Source organism: Fukomys damarensis, unplaced genomic scaffold (assembly GCF_012274545.1).
Source record: "Fukomys damarensis isolate Sample0158 unplaced genomic scaffold, DMR_v1.0_HiC HiC_scaffold_2, whole genome shotgun sequence".
NCBI classification, from domain to species: domain Eukaryota; kingdom Metazoa; phylum Chordata; class Mammalia; order Rodentia; family Bathyergidae; genus Fukomys; species Fukomys damarensis.
Genome location: NW_022900914.1, coordinates 48,231,523 through 48,248,774, shown reverse-complemented (window position 1 = coordinate 48,248,774; position 17,252 = coordinate 48,231,523). Strand labels below are relative to the sequence as shown.

The 17,252-nt window shown below is 35.4% G+C and overlaps 1 protein-coding gene across 4 annotated transcripts in view; it reads left to right on the top strand.

Annotated features, from left to right (window-relative positions):
- Exoc6b (exocyst complex component 6B) overlaps positions 1-17,252 on the top strand; it is a 564,580-nt gene that overhangs the window by 567 nt on the left and 546,761 nt on the right. The gene's annotated exons all lie outside the window — the stretch shown is intronic.

Sequence of the window (17,252 nt, the reverse complement as noted above, 5' to 3'; positions counted from 1 at the left end):
GGTCGCTGCTCGGCCCCGATGCGGGAGTCCCTTCCTGACCGCCCCGCGCCCCACGGAATGTTACTGAGAGGCTCCGTCTGCTTCGGCTGGCGGGATAGCCTTCATTCTCCCTCCGAGAGCAGCCCAGCGCCAGGAAGCGAGGGACCGCCCTACAGATGGTGGCAGATCTTCTCCCTGGGGGACATCACCCTTCTCCCAGCGACTCAACCCCTGTCCTGCCCTAGCCGAAAGTCCTTTTCTTTAGACCGAACAGAATTTCACTATGGGGTCTGCTTGCGAAATTTAACGCTTGCCTGAAAAAATCACTACTTCTCAAAAAAACGAGCCTGAAAATCCTAGGCCCTGGAAGGAAGCAAGTTTCCTTCGACTAGAGTCCTGGTGCTCCTTGAACCCTGTTAGAAGGGTGACCCCTTACCCAAGGTTCAGCCTTTTGGCATTCGCATCACTGAGGGAAATTTAACCTGTACACGCCCTCTCACTCCCATTTATCTTTACTTCGCACAATTATATTTGTAGATGTCAGGATAAATTCTGATCTTTATTTAACAAAACTTAGGTAACACTTGTTATATGTAGCGCAAAACATTGGGTTAAATGTACAAGTATAATTTATTTAAATTGTAAGACAATTCTGTTAGGTAATGTTATTACTCTCATTTTATGGATAAGGCATAGAGAGGTTGAGCGACTTGCCTAAGGTCACAGAGAAAGTGAAGTGGGTCTGGATCCGGACACCCCCTCCCATCTCCCACCCCTGTTCTAGGGATGGAATCCAAGGCTTTGCAGTATGCTAGGCAATAATTGCTGTACTATTGAGCAATATCCCCAGCCTACAGATTTTTAAATACTGTTCTGTCTTAGTTGGGGATTACCATTTACTGTACTTCTTGTTGATAATCACTTACCAAGCCCAATTTTGAATCACTTTCCCCTTTTCCCTCAGTTTACCAGTGCCCCAGAATTAATTCATCTTCCTTTTTTCCTGTATTGCATTCTGATCTCCCTGCAACCAAAACATAGATATAACTTTACCTTCTTTGTACAGTCTTGGGTCATTGCCCCTCCTTTCAGAAAGAAGTTGCTTATTGACCTCCCTCAACCCCTATGGGAGCGGTACAGCATGAAAGTGCTTGAAGGAAGAGAGGAAGAGTAGGCTGGAGACTACGGCACATCTTCATCTGCACAACTTCCTTCTCCCCAGCACATTGTTAGCACAGCTGTCTACTGCCATCCTTGGAGTAGTAGTTTGCCTTTTGTCTCTTTAAAGGGACTTTTAGCTCCCTTTTGAGGACCAGTTTATTACATCATTGTCACCCCTACCCTTGGCATTATGATTGTGATCATCATGCTCCTCTCGTTTCCCATTTTCTTAAACTCTCAATGGTCAACTATCCTCATTTCATTGTCTTTTATAAAAACCGAGGGCTACTTAGTAATATTCTTCTAAGTGCATAATCAGTGGTTATAAATATATGGTTTTCACAAAAAATATGTTACTAGAGTTTCAGTATTAAGAAATTTGCCCGCTGAACTGTATTGGCAGCCTAACAGAGATCCCGCTGGAGCCTGCTGTAAGGATTCCTTATCAGGGGACCATCAGAGTTGTCTTGAGTGGCTTGTGGTTTTCAGGTGGTATCATTCTTGTTTTATATGATAAATGACTTTATTTTTTTGGTACTGGGGATCGAACTCAGGACCTTGCCCTTGCGAGGTAGGCACCACTGAGCTAAATCCCTGGCAGTAAATTACTTTTTAATTTAGTGTTATAGATTTAGTTTGTTGTGATTATGTTAACCCTCGACTAAATAGTTATATATGCTGTATTTATGTCAACTATATTGGTTTTTTTTGAGACAGAGTCTTGCTATGTAGTTCAGGCTGGCCTCGAGCTTACTGTGCCTCCCAGGTTGGCCTCAGACTCACAGCAGTCCTCCTGCCTCAGCCTCCCAAGATCTGAGATGACAAGTCAACTAAATTTTGAACTACAATTTCTTAGTATTTAAAAACATTTTTATCTTGGGATTGGACCCAGGGTCTTTTCACTGAGTAACATCCCCAGCCTTTTTAAAACATTTTTTGTTTTGAGACAGGGTCTCATTAAATTGCACAGGCTGGGCTTGAATTTGTGATTCTCCTGTTTCAGCCTCCCAGAGTGCTGAGGTTACTGGCATACACAACCATGCCTGACTCTATTATCTTGACTTTTAAGATATGTGTATTATGATTCAAATATGATTCATTGCTATCACTGAGTTCTTTTTCCATTAGAAAGAGAATTTTGTGGAGGTAGATGGATTAAGGGTCCTTTGCTCTAAGGGGAGTCTGTAAAAAATAAAAACAAAATGTTTGAGAGCTACTACATGATCCTGCAATTTTAGTTGCTTTTTCTGAGCCCCTATATCATGAAGGTAGGATTTTCATTTATTGTTTCACCTTTTCTTTGGAGATAACACAGATCTTTCTCTCTACTTGACCATCCAAATGCAAGTAAGTACCCACTGTCTTTGTCTTTAGCCTAGCTGTTCTCTGCCTGAGATGATCTTACTTTTTTTCCCCCTTCAGAAGCAGCAGCATGCATAGATAGGCTTGATGTTTCAGATTCCAGGCCTTACCTTGCATGTTTCTATTTTATTTCTTGTTTTAGTCATGACAGTCATTAAACAGGTTTGATTAAGGTGATACTGCTCTCTTCCTTTATCATCCCCAACTGTAAATCCTACATTTTTGTACTACTCTTCATAGAATGATTTTTCCTATTTCTTCTGTCTTCTGAGGTAGTTTTTTTTTCTCCATTTTTTTGCAGTACTGGGGATTGAACTCAGTACCACTGAATTACATTCCCAGCTACCCCTTCCCTTGAACAACATTCCTTTAAAAAAATTTAAAATATAACCATAACTTGCCCAGATGAGTCTTGAACTTGGTGATCCTACTGCCTCAGCCTCTCAAGTAGCTGGGATTACAGGCTTGAGCCACTGCACTCAACTCAACGGTAGCATTTTTATGGTATCAGATTTTTAGTTATTCCTGAGACAGAAGAGGTACTAGAGAACAGAAAATAGCAGTGAATTGGTAGCAGATATGAGATTTATATATTCATCTCTAAAATTCAGCTATTCAAGAAAATCCATTTAGTTATGTTACCTGACCATAGTCTTCTTTGCCAGTTAGTTGTGTATTATTACTTATTTTCTTGCTGTGATACCAAATTACTCATCCTGTCTTTGCCTTTTTGAGAAGTTATAGTGGCTTGACTTTTTCATTAAACAACTATTCTTATTTTAGTCTTGAACCATACATGCAATGTTAATTGATTTCCATATGTGATAAGTAATTCTGAAAGATAGAAGCGTATCTGTACATACAGAGGCTGTTGTCTAGCAAATTCTTTCGGAAAAGCAGCCATTTCTTTTTCTTGTCTATATCTTTAAAATTATTTGATAGCTGCAAACTTAATTTTTGAAAAGAGTCCCATAGACATTAAAGTCTGTCCTGTTTTTAAAAATATTATTGGTTCCTACTTTGTAATATAAATACTAAAGATTTGATCACAAATCACTCATAAACAGCTTCATGGAATTTATATTGTTTCACTTTTGTGGCTGTTGTGAATAGTGCTGCTGTTACCTTTAATTGTACTAGTTTTGCTTTGATATTGGGGATTGAACTCAGGACCTTGTGCTTACGAGGCAAGCACAGTGCCACTGGGCTAAATCCCTGGTTGAGCTGTACAAGTTTTTGTACATGTTTTGTGTTTTCATTTTTCTCAGTGGTATACTTAGGAGTGGGATTTCTAGGTCATATGATAACTCTGTTTTACATTTGAAGAACTGCCTGACATTTCCAGAGTCTGCACCATTTTTTTTTCCCCTAAAGTAGCCCATGAAACTATTTGTATTTCTCTCTGATGTTTTTACAGTTAATGGGTCCAAGTATCAGCCAGTGTTGGTCCCTGACTGAGAAGATGGGAACTGAGCATCTAATATATTCAAAATTGTGCTCCATATAGTTTAAACTGTTTCCTAAGGTAGTATTCAACTTAGAAAACTCCAAACACACAAGAGAACTGGAGGTTTATTCAAAATGGCTGCCTGTTCCAGTTTTACTAACTGGATGGGGGCTTCTTGCTGTACTGAACCCATTTCCCCCACACAGTAAAGGTGAGTACTGGCTAAGAGGAGTGGCCCAACACTCTGATCTAAGGCAGATCAGGATGAAAACAATGAAAACCCTGGCCGCTAGAGGGGCCAGGCAGAGGTCCCAGTGGCAGTTTTTGCTGTCTTTATCTCAGAGGCTGGGAACCACAGGTGGAGGCAGGCAGAATCCTTGTCATTACTTATTATTATCTTTTTTTAATTTTAGCTCTTTTAGTGGGTGTCACGTTTCATCTCGTAGTTTTGATTTTTTTTTTCCTCACAGCTATTTTCATGTGGTTATGGGTCATCATTTATTGTCTTTGGAAAAGTATCTATTCAGACCATTTATCTATTTTTAAATTTTTTGCGAGGTTGAAGGAGTTCTTTGCATATCAGTGTCTTATCAGATAATATGATTTGCAAATAGTTTGTCTCTTTCTGTGAATTCTCTTTTCACTTTCTTGAGGTCTTTTATTTTCTTAACTCTTGCAGTTTTTAATATTTATGACATCTAATTTATTTATTTTTTGTGCTTTTGTTTTTTTAATGCATAGGAAGCTTTTGGTAACCCAGTATCTTAAAGAATTGCTCATATTTTTTCTAAATGTCTTATAACTTTATCTCTTTTAGACCTATGATACATTTCAAGTTAATTTTTTATATATGACATAAGGAAGTATGTCCAGTTTTATTCTTTGGCATATGGATATCCAGTGTTCCAGTACCAATTGTGAATGCCATCTTTTTAAGTCCAGTTCCTGCTTGATTTATTTTGATTTCCCTGCCATAACATCTATATTCTGTATTGGTTGCAGCTATGTAATACAGGACCCTGTCATTGAGTTAATTTGACTTTACTATTCAGCCAGAATCCTTATTTTAGCATTCTCACCCAGCGAGAAGTTAGCCCCAAGGTTTTTGTTGAAGAGTTCCTCTTCTTTAGCTTAGTTGTTACTCCTGATTTCTGAGATTCCCGTATTGTAAGAATGATGTGATTGCTATATTTCACCGTGGTACAGAACTTTATGGACTGATTATTGTCTTAAGAAATTGTTTTGTGTAATCTTGAATAGGTTTAAGATTAATATAGTTGGGCCGGGGATTTAGCTCAGCTGGTTCGGTGGCCTGCCTCTCAAGCGCAAGGACCTGAGTTCGATCCCCGGTACCACACACACAAAAAAAGATTAATATAGTTGCCGGGGATTTAGCTCAATGGCACTGTGGATGCCTTGAAAATGCAAGGTCCTATGGTGGGTGGATCTCTGTTACAAAAAACAAACAAAAACATAGTTAATAACATATTTATGGAATATCTTATCTGTTTAATATTTTTACTGTTAAAACAGTACGTCAACATCATAAGAAATTTGGTAACTAGATTAAAATTATAATTCTATAACAAACTGCTATTGTCTTGGTGCACATCCCTTTTCCTTATATATTTTGTGGTAACAGTGATTCTCTCTATATGTAATTTTCTTTCATTTAAAAAAATTGTTTTGTGAAGCTAGATCTTACAGGAAACCAATAGGCAAGATATTTTCAAAAGCTTAAACTTAATATCATTTTGTAACTAAATATGAGGATGTGGCTTTTCCATCTATTACTTTTATGCCTTTAAGAATCGTGTGACTTTTTTCTACTTTCCCTCTCTGCCCCTAGTCCCCCCCTCATTGGGTTGCACAGAAATCAGTTAATCATGCTTCTTGGTTCTTGTCCTTTTCTTATGTTAATGTATATATATATATACACACACACACAGTCTCCATGATTTGTAATCTGGAAGAATATATGCACTAAATATATATTAGTTAATTCTTCATAAGTACAAGTTTTAGTATTTAAGCTTTTTGCTAATTGAATATCAGTGAGTTCAAATTTTTTTTTTGCTTTTTCTGAACATATCATTTGCCTGTGTTTTGTTAAGTACAGAGTAACATGTGCTTTAAGAATAAGCCACGTGTGGGTAGGATTAAGCCTTTTATAAAAATTTGAAACCTGAAGAAGCTACCTTATGACTCCAAAAGAAATAAGAGTGAGAAAATACCAAGGATAGGGCCTAGATTCTTGCCTCGAAGTAATTTGGGGTTGGTCCAGCACAGAAATAAAGGTTATAATGATTTTGTTTCAAACAGACAAATTTGAAGGTTAAAGAAAAACCAATTCACTTTTTCCATTTCAAACATTGCCAACTAATAAGGCATAGTCATAGATAGATGTTTTGCTTTAAGGTATGTAGTTTAGAAAACATACTAGCTAGAAAATAGATGTCTTACTAAATAAGTTATTTACCTGGAATATTTGGAACCTAACCTGTTTTAAAGCTATCACTTTTAGTGCCAAGCATGGTGACATATATCTGTAATCCCAGCACTCAAGGGGAGGAGGCAGAAAAATTGTCTAGAGTTGGAGGCTGGCCAGGGTAACAGTGAACTCAAGGTAAGCCTGAATTACATAGGAAGACCCTGTTGCCAAAAAAGAAAAAAGTTATCATTTTCAAAACTTGGGTATGTTAATACCCAAAAGATATGTCAATAGCCAAGAGCAATAAATTTAAGCATGTATTATATTTGTATAACTCTAGTTTGGAACTTTAAAATACACATTACCCAGTGAAACATCTGAGCCAAGGAGAGCCATCACACTGCACACAAGAAGACTACCTTGATGTGATTTGCAATGATACGTGTGGATTAGGACTCTGTTAAAACCCCTACCTGCTAATCACAGTCTTGGAGACTATCCAGTTAACATTCATCCCACACTTGAGTGAATTTATCTTTGTTTACTACTGTGGTTTGATAATTGGATTGATCATTAGATAAAAGCAAAAAAATCAGTGACACACCTATTTTAGAACAGTTCTATTATCTATATGCTTCCAGTGTTTAGAATGCTTGATAAGTGTTCTATTATATGTTAGATAAATAATGAAGGCCATTTGTCCACAGTGATGATTTGAATTAAAATATAGCCATTCTTGCTTTACATAGTTTTGTTAAAAAGCTGTGAAATAACACCAACTTTCAGTGTTGACCTTGTTTTTATAGACATGGAATATGACAAGATCTGTGACTGAAGCATATACTTGGCAGTATGGTATTGGATAGTGAAGTACTGACATCCCATGTGGTTATTATATAATCCAGCCAAGTTTTCCTCTTCTCAATATTTCTATATTTATTTCTTTTGTTTTTGTGGTTCTGGGAATTGAACCTAGAGCCTTGTGCTTGCCAAACAAGTACTACCTTGGAACTATATTCCTAGCCAATACCTCTTTATGTTTTTCTTCTTTGCAAGTTGAGCATTTGCCTTCTTACATTTGTGCTAGCTTTTGTATCTCCCTTCTATTTCCTGTAATTTAGAACTTTAAAGCACACATTGTTCAATGAAACATCTAAGCAAGCAAGAATCGTCAGAATGGAACAAGTTTCCATTTCCTGGCGAATCTATAATGCTAATAAACAATACAGTTCTAAAGGTTATGCAGTGTGATCTTATCAAGCAGTCTGAATTTAAACAACAGACTCAGACTTGACTGATTTTAGTTATGAAACATTTTTAGTAAGAAGTTTAATTTCAGGAATACATATTTATTGAACACATTTAAAAAAAGGAAAGGATATGGATCTAGTCAAATATTTTGTTTTTGATGAGGTAAAGGAATTTCTTGACACTTCTAAGAAAGAACTACATGATGAAGATCTTTTGACATTGGAGTAGCAAAAGTAAGGAAAGTAAAATGAGAAGAGATCTTGAAATCCAAAGCAAAATAAGTTAACATAATTTTAAATGGTACATTTAAAAGGTACATGACTGAATTTGTTTTTGAAAATTAAACTTCTTATTTGAGATAATTATGAATGAACATGCAGTTGTAAGAATATGAGATACCTTGACCTTTTACCCATTTTCTTCCAGTGGTAACATCTTGTGAAACTACAGTATAATATAAGGACCACGATATTGACCTGGTACCTTGAAGGTCAAGATACAGAATGTTTCTGTCACCATAAGGAGAACTTTTGATGCCCCCCTCACCCCCACAGCTTCTGACTGCCCCTATCCACTCTTTTATCTCTGGCAAAGATGAACCTGTTCTGTATTTCTATAATTTTTTTCAAAGAACTTTATATAAGCAGAATCACATGTTATATAACTTTGAGGGGTTGGATTTTTTTTCACTTTACACAATTTCCTGAAGATTCATCCATGTTGTTTTATGTATCACTAATTTATCTTTTTTTGTTCTGTTTTTTGGTACTGGGGTTCAAACTCAGGACCTTGCGCTTGCCAGGCAGGTGTGGTGCCACTGAGGTACATCCCTAGCTCTGTATCACAAATTTATACCTTTTTATTGCTGAGCAATAGTTTGTTTAATGATTTACCAACTGAAGGACATCTTGGTTGATTCTGATTTCTGGCTATTCCAAATAAATCTTCAATAGAGATTTGTTTGCAGAGTTTTGTGTGAATATTTGTTTTCAGTTCTTTTGGTATCTATCTATCTATCTATCTATCTATCTATCTATCTATCTATCTGAAAGTATAATTGCTGTGTCAGTGTAACTCTACCTTTAACATTTCAAGGAACTGCCAAACTTGTTTTCCAAAGAGTATGTACTATTTTACATATCCAGTACCAATATGTGGGGATTTTTTACATCCTTGCCAACATTTATTGTCATCACTTTTTAAAAATTTAGTCATTCTGATATGTGTGTAGTAATATCTCATTGTAGTTTTGATTTTCATTTCTCACATTGTTGATAATGTGGATTATCTTTGGATTTGCTCATTTGCCATGTTTACCCTTTTTGATAAATTGTCATTTTTGGTGTTGGAGATTGAGCTCCAGGGCCTTGCAGTCTGCCATTGAGCTATACCCTCCGTCTTGCCTCTTCTTTTCTCTTTCCCTTTTTTTGGTACTGGGAAGTGAACTTGGGACCTGGCACTTGAGAGGCAGGTGGCAGAACCATTGGGCTTAAATCCCTGGTCCCTCCCATTTTAGTCTAATTGAATTATTTTTTCTGTTGAGTTTTGAGAATTTTGTTGAATATATATATGGTTCATAAAAATATTTTTTCCTCCCACTTGTATCTTATCTTTTTACCTTCCTAAAAGCATCTTTTTTCAGACCAAAAGTTTAAAAAATTTGATGAAGTCCTGTTTGTTAGTTTTCTCTTGTGTAGAGCAGGCTTTTGGTATCAAGTCCATAAACTCTTCTTAGTCTTGGATCTAGAAGGTTTTCATCTGTGTTTTTTCTTTGATGGTTGTACAGTTGTGCTAAAATATAAAGGCTATGATCTATTTTGAATCTTTGTAATTTTGTCATTTTTATATGAAATGTAAAATTAAGTTGAAGTCTTTGCTAATTACTCCAGCACTATTTGTTTAAAATGCTGTTTTCCCCTCTGTTGACTTGCTTTTCTACACCTTTGTTAAAAATTACTTGTGTATATTTGTGTAGGTCTGTTTCTGGATTGTCAGTTTTCTGTTGATTTATGTGTCCATCCCTCTGCCAAAACCATGGTCTAGATTACTGGAGCTTCAGTGTATGTCTTGATACTGAGAAGACTGATGTTAGAGGGTACAAAATTTTAGTTATAATGAATATGTTCTGGAGATTTATTGTGCAGCATGATGACTGTAGTCAATAAAATGTATACTTGAAAATCATCAAGAGTGTTGCTCTTCATCAGGAAATGTAAATGTTGGGCATAGTGGTGCAAACTTGTAATCCTGGTTACTCAGGCTGTGACAAAGAGCAATGCAAGTTGGAAGGCCACCTGGTGAGACCTTATCTCAAAAGGTCTACGGGTAGCTCAGCACTCCTTGGGTTTAATCCCCAGTAATGCTGCCCCCACCAAATTATGTGAAGTAAAGAATGTTATTACCTTAATAATTTTGTAAGTAAACATATATCAAAATGTATGCACTGTACAGTCATACAGTTTTTACTTGTCAGTTATATCTTAATAAAGCTGAGGAAAAATTAAAAAATAAAACTGCATTATTACCATTAAAAATAAATAAAAAATGGCTTCTTTTCATTGTATAAACCTGTGGTAATTTATAAAGCTGTGAACACTAAGACTACAAAAGTCTACTAGATTTGAAGTGTCATCACTTCAGTTATCAAATTCACGCTTTGGGCAACATGACCTAGAATTTGCCCTTATTACCAGGCTTATTAAAATAAGTCAGAAGTTTATTATAATCTAATTCTAAAAAAGATAAGAAATCCCCAGCTATCATCTTTGCATTTTTATTTCTGATTTCAGTATATAAATTTGGTCACATTTATCTAATTTAATTAATTTTTTTTCTGGTCTGGAGTTTTATATTTGCTACATTGAGTCTTTGATAAATTAGGTACTTGGAAGACAATTCCCATGTTGCTTAAAAATCAATTTTGTAACAGTTGATGGATAGGAGGGCAAGAAAGGCATTTCTCAGGATATTTGAGGCAGCAGATTTTCTTTCTTTTTTTTTTTTTTGGTACCTGGGATTGAACTTGTGTCTTTGTGCTTGTGAAGCAGGCACTGGAATCACTGAGCTAAATCCCTGGCCTTAGATTTTTATTTCTTTGCAACAAGGTACTGGAGAGACTTTGAAGTTGTCTTGCTTTTTCTCATATTCCTAAGGTTGGTTAAGGCCCATTGTGTATGGAGATGGTATCTGGTATAGCTCCTGAGAGCCAGACGTAAAGGAGAAATGATAATGAAGAGGGGCTGCAGTGTATTGCTGCACATCTGAGTAGAAATATGAATATTTTCTGTAAATTTGTTTCTCATGCTATGATTTTGCATCATTAGATTCTATTCATCAAATTAAAATTTTAGAGTAAATTTCATTCAAAACAGTATACTGTTAATAGAATAATGATTTATAATAAGCAGTCCACTTATTTCCCCTTGTGTGTTGTACTGTTCTTGTTCTGAGACATAATGAAAATAGGCAGCCAGACATGTTAAATAAAAAGTAAATTTTCATTCTACTCAGAAACATTTGAAGAGAATGAGTGCGCAAGAAAGTTCTCAAACTAGTTTTTGTTTTCCTATATACTAGAATCAGTAGGGCCAAGGGTCAGAGAACAACCTGCTATGCTTAATCAGTTTCAAGCTGAACTCCAGAACTGTATTGTTTTATCACCAGTTACTTGTAAAGATGAGGTTATAGGTTATGTACATACTGGGAGGCTTCTGTTAACCTACCTTCTGTGAACTATATGGTTAGATGTCTTAAAGGTTGCTAATTTGACATGGAGTTTTAGATGTGATCAAAATTAGTCCCCACCCCCACACTGCCCTCGTGTGCTAGGGATCAAACCTAGGGCCTCATGCATGCTATACAGGTGTTCTACCTGCTGAGCTGTATACACTCTCTGCCCCAGATTCTTAAGTATTGTTACTTGGTATACAGTTATGCAACTTCTATAATGTACACCATATCTGAGGTGGTGTCATTTAGACAATGTATATTTATATATTCATTAGGACAACTTTCCAACAGATCCAAGTCAGGGATTTGTTTTGTTTTGTTTTTTGGGACAAGGTCTTGCTATGTAGTCCCTGCCAGCTTCGAATTTAGTATGTAGTGCAGTCTGCCCTTGAACTCAACAGAAATCTTCCTGCCCTCAGAGGATGGGGATTACAGGTATGCACCATCACGCCTTGGCTACAGTTAAGTATAGTGTTTTGAAATGGGCAAGTGTAGACCTTATTTGTAACTATTAAAATTTTCTTTAAAACAGTAAATAAAATCTTTTAAAAGTTGCATTTATAGATGCAATAATATTAAATGTACTATCTATATGTTTATCCTCTCTTTTTTTGTTTCTTCTATATTTTCCTTATTTTAATACTGAGCATTTTTTGCTTCTTCTGGAAAAAAGATATCTTAAGTGAATTTGCTCTGAAATTTTATGTTTGTTGTATTTGGTCTGTTCACCATTTGGCAACACCGAAGTTTTAATAAAGATGTTCTTGCTGTGTTGAGATTACAATGCTTAGATACAGTTAATAGCTCCATTGTTTGTTGAATAAACCTCACATTTTTGCCCGAGATTTGTGTGTTACTTGGTTGTGATTCTATGATTGTATGGTCAGCTGGGATTCTAAGTTCATTTGTTATTGCTCAGAGTTTCTGGAAAGTTGCCCTGGGTGGCACCAGGTTTTTTAAATTAAAAAAATTTTTTTTATATTATTCATTATCTGGAGATTTTTTCTATAATTGGATTTGAAAAAGTTATTTGTCCTTTTTCCATCAATATTATTCACAGTTTAAGTGGGAATACTGTTTTATTTGTGATATTTTGAATATCCTGCCTGGAGGGTTTTTTTTTTTTTTTTTAAATCTCACAAAGGTTATCAGCAACCTGGATCTCTGGGTGAGAACATTACCTACATTTGATTGGATTTGTTTGTGGCATTAGCAAATCAATAGGAGTTTAGTTGGCTTTTGAGGTCACTAAGTTTTGAGCATCTTAACAAGTGGTATTCAGAGTTGATTGTGTTGATATCAGCTGGAGGGCTCCACTTCTAGAGTTTCTAATACAGTAGTTTTGGGGTGGAGCCTGAGAATTTGTATTTCTATGTAGTTTCATGTGATGTTAATGCTGTGGTTTTGAGTATCACTCTGAGAACCACTATAGTAGGATAAATCTGTACTAGTTGAAAGGGAAGATTTAAGTTTTTAAAAAAACTATCAAAATCCTAGAAATTTTTCTTTTTGTGGTACTGGGGATTGAACTCAGGACCTTGCGCATGTGAGGCAGGTGGCGGCACCACTGAGCTAAATCACCCAGCTCTTAGAAATTATTATTTTTTTCCCAAAATGAAAAAGGATTTTTTTTCCTTTCTGGTTTTGACTATAAATATATAGTAAAAAAGATTCAGAGGATATAGAAGAGCTTGAAGATAAAAATAAAAGTTAGTTAAAAGCCCATTATCAATATTGTAAAAAGTTTGGTAGACATGATTCTACTGTTTTTTTTTTTATTTATACAAATTTGTAATCTCATATAAAATGTTTTTATACTTAATATTTTGTAACATTCTTTCCAAATTCCGCAATGTACATCAGACAAATATGTGTGTCAAATGTAGTATTCCATTATACAGACTGAATAAACAAGCTTTTTCCAGGTTTTTAGCACTTACTGTGTTCTTGTATTACATCTTTGTACCTATGATTAGTTGTCTTATGAATTCTATTTTTTTATTTTTTTATTTTTGGCTTTTTGAGGCAAGGTTTCACTATGTAGTTGAGACTGACCTGGAACTCACTGTGTAGCCCAGGCTGGTCTCGAACTCACAGCGATCCTCCTGCCTCAGCCTCCTGAGTGTTGGGATTACAGGTGTGCGCCACCACTCCCGGCTTATGAACTCTAATAAAGTATATTGCTGGATCAAAGGAGATATACATTTAACATTTTGATATATACTGATTGCCAAATTGTCTTCCAGAAAGGTAGTGTGAATGAACATTTCCATTAACACTGCCAAAACTTTGTAAAATGCAGTGGTTTTAAAGACAGTAACTTCCCTTACTCTATTCTTCCTATGGTAGGAAATGTTTTCTCTTAACATAGCTGATGTTTCTCCTTGGAGGAGATAGGAATTCTGGTAGTCTTGAGATGGACAGTCTTTAACCCTTCAATTTTCTATCATGTATTGATGAGATTATTTAATTTTTCTGAGACCTCAAACACATCATTTTTATGTGCATACTGTGGAAGGCTTTTTCTCAGATGACAATTGATTATTTTTCCTCACATTTTGTTGAAAGTTCTCGAAAAGGCCTTTATTGTAGGGTAGAGACAGTCAACATAGTGCTTTAGGAATCATTTGGTGACCAGTTAACTAAAAATATCCTGAAACTTTAGGGTGTAAAAGAAAACCTTTAGGGTTTCTAAGAGTATATAGCTCAGTGGTAGAGTGCATACCAAGAGGCCCTGGGTTGAATCTTCAGTATGCACATGCGCGCACACACACACACACACACACATACACACACACACACACACACACACACACACAAATTAGTAGTCTCTAAGTTTCTTGGAAAATGTATTCCTATTGGTAAATGAACACCTTCTTTAAATGTTTTATAGAAATATATGCAAGCACTAAAATATTTATGTATATTATCATACATAGCAAAATAGAAGTTTAAAAGGACAAGGTTAAGATACTGATAGAGATACTGATTTTTTTTTCTATATTTCACTGGAATCTGCTAGTCTATGCAGCCATTCTTTGCTTTGCCTTGTCTTGCCTCTGTCTGTCTGACTGTTTCTCAGTACTGGTCATCAAATCCAGGGGTGTCCTACTACTGGATAATTCACTAGTCCCTTTTTATTTTTTATTTTTGAGATAGCCTCCTGAACTTAACCATGTGAGGCTTGAACTTGAGATCATTTTACCTCAGCCTTCCTCATGCTGGGATCATTGGTGTGTACTACCTACCTGGCTTTTTATGGTTTGTCTTAAAGCACAATTTTCTACTGAGAGCAAAGGGGCCTTTTGATTTGAGGCATATATCTGAATGAAAGTGTTGCTACCTATTACAGCCCTACCGAGCCTCAGGCACTCTTAATTATTTGTTCTTGAGCCCTGTAATACACTTTATGTGTCTTTAGCAACTTCTGAAACATTGAAGTTAGTTGTAATTATTACAGTGGAAAATGAAGAGGAAGAGGATATTTGTATATTGAGGCAGATGGAGAAATTCCATTATTTAACATCATTAATACTGTTTGCTTGGGTTTGATCTCAGTTAGTGCTCAATTAAAAAAACCTTCATCTCATCTCTATTGCCTATATTTTACTACATTGTAGTAATTAAGGGCTCAAGTGTCTGGAGTTTGATTGCTTGGATTCACTTTCTGGCTTTGTTATTTATTCATTCTGATTTTGTATAAATTGCTTGATCTTTGTGTGATTCTCTCCCAGAATGCTGGGATTATAGGATTATTGGCTAATAAACAGTTCCTAATACTGTCAACCTTTTCTTGTTACCCAGGCTTTTATGCTACTCAGCTATTAGTCAAATTTCTCACTATATATGCATGATACATATTATCATGTACATGTTTTCATGAATGATTACTGTTTCTTTGCCTATGTCCCCTATTTTTTATGGCTGCCTTTGAAACTTAAAAACATAGTGATATGAAATACTTTAGTTACTGAAATAATGGAATCTGTTGTGGTTTATGAGAACCCATGGGACTAAATATTTGAAAACAGCAAAGTGATAAAACAGTCTAAGCTTTGTGATTATTTTTATATACACTTTACAATTTGTGTCTCCATATAATGTGTTTTGATTGGTGATTAAAATGTCCAACATGTTGCCAACATGTTACAGATCAGAATTTAACCTTTAAAAAATATTCAGATTTCATGTACTGTTCTTTTTAAAATTTGAATTTGTATAAGGTGAATATGAGTTTGTAATAAGCAAAGCTTAATAATTATAAAAGTTAGATATAATTATTTTTCTCTGCCTTTATAGTTACCCTAAATGAATTCTCATCTTATATGTTTGTCTTTTCCAATTGTTAAATCTTTGGTTAAATTTACTTTTATTATCTGGCTTGCTTACTTTTCTTGTTGCTGAGACAAAAATATCCAGCACCCATAAGTTAAAGTAGGAAAGGTTTATTTCATTTCGTAGTTTGTAGAGGTTTCAGTCCATAGTCTGCTGGCACTGAGACAGGGCAGTACGGCAGAGGGGTGGCAAAAGAGAAACAGTCCACAGCAAGGCAGGCAGAAGTAGCAGTAGCAAGCCTCTTTCCTCTGTCCCTTTATTTTCCATCCAATCTATAAACCTGTTACCCACACCTAGGGTGGGCCTTCCATTTTTCACACCCAGAACTATGCTAAACCCATTTAGTTTTCATACACCCTTAATCCCAGTATCACACATCCTAGACCCAGCCACTTCTGAAAAACCCCATCTATGAACACATGAAACTTTGGGGGCACATCTAAATACAAGCTATAATACTATCCTTATAGGTTACTTTTTTTCCCACTTACTTGGTTTATCAACATTTCTGGAATATTTAAGTCAATTACTGTGTTAATGCCAAGGAATATAAAGATGAAGTTAGAGGGCCGTATTATATATTGAAAATACCTTTGGCAGTGTGCTGAGATTCTTAAATTGAAAAGTTATGTTCAAGTCATTTTTCTGTGATATCACATTCCTTTTTTGTAAAAATAAGCAACTGTTCATGAAGATTAGAAATAATAGGAAGTGAAATTAGTTGTATCATCCTTTTTTTGTGAGGGGTTAGTGTTTTTTCTATCAGGAGGTGGGTAGGGGTGGAGCAGAATTCCCTATATGCTGATAATTATTGTAGCTGGTTGATAGGTACAGGAAATTCAGTTAATCTAGAATTTGAATTAAAATGAAATATAGTTTTAGCATCTATTTTTGTTTGTTAGTATGTATAGAAAATCTATGTTTAATTTGTGATAAATTTGTTCTTTGTAATTTAATATTAGTTCAATTTGTGGTTTAGTAAAATTATTATGTCCTTCTATATTAATTGAACATTGAGATGGGAAGATAGATTATTAAAAACTAATATAGGGCCAGGGATTTAGCTCAGTGGTGCCATGTCTGCCTTGCAGACTCAAGGTCCTGAATTTTATCCCTGGTACTGAAAAAAAAGCTAATATAGAAATATCATATTACTTATAATTAAGCATATTTTTCTTTTTCAACACATGGAGTATGTTAAAATTTATTGGGGTGCTTTCTAGGTAATAAACTTTACAAAAAGTTTCAGATAGAAGAGTGTTTCCACTAGTATTATAAATCTCCCACCATGTGCTGATCATTTGTTTAATCAGTAGCAGAAGGGTGAATGTAATGGAGTAATTTTTCTGGATTGTATAAATGTTCAGGGAAGCAATGCAGGTTATCTACTTGATGGCCTTATCTATGGGAAATAAAAGGTAAGTTGATAGTTTTAGGAATGCTGTGCAGAGAGTGAATAATAAAAGAAAGGTTGGAGCTAGGTATCCTTAAATCTCATTTCAAATTCTGTATTTCATTTAAGAGTAAACTGAGGCCCACAGAGGTAAAGTGATTTGT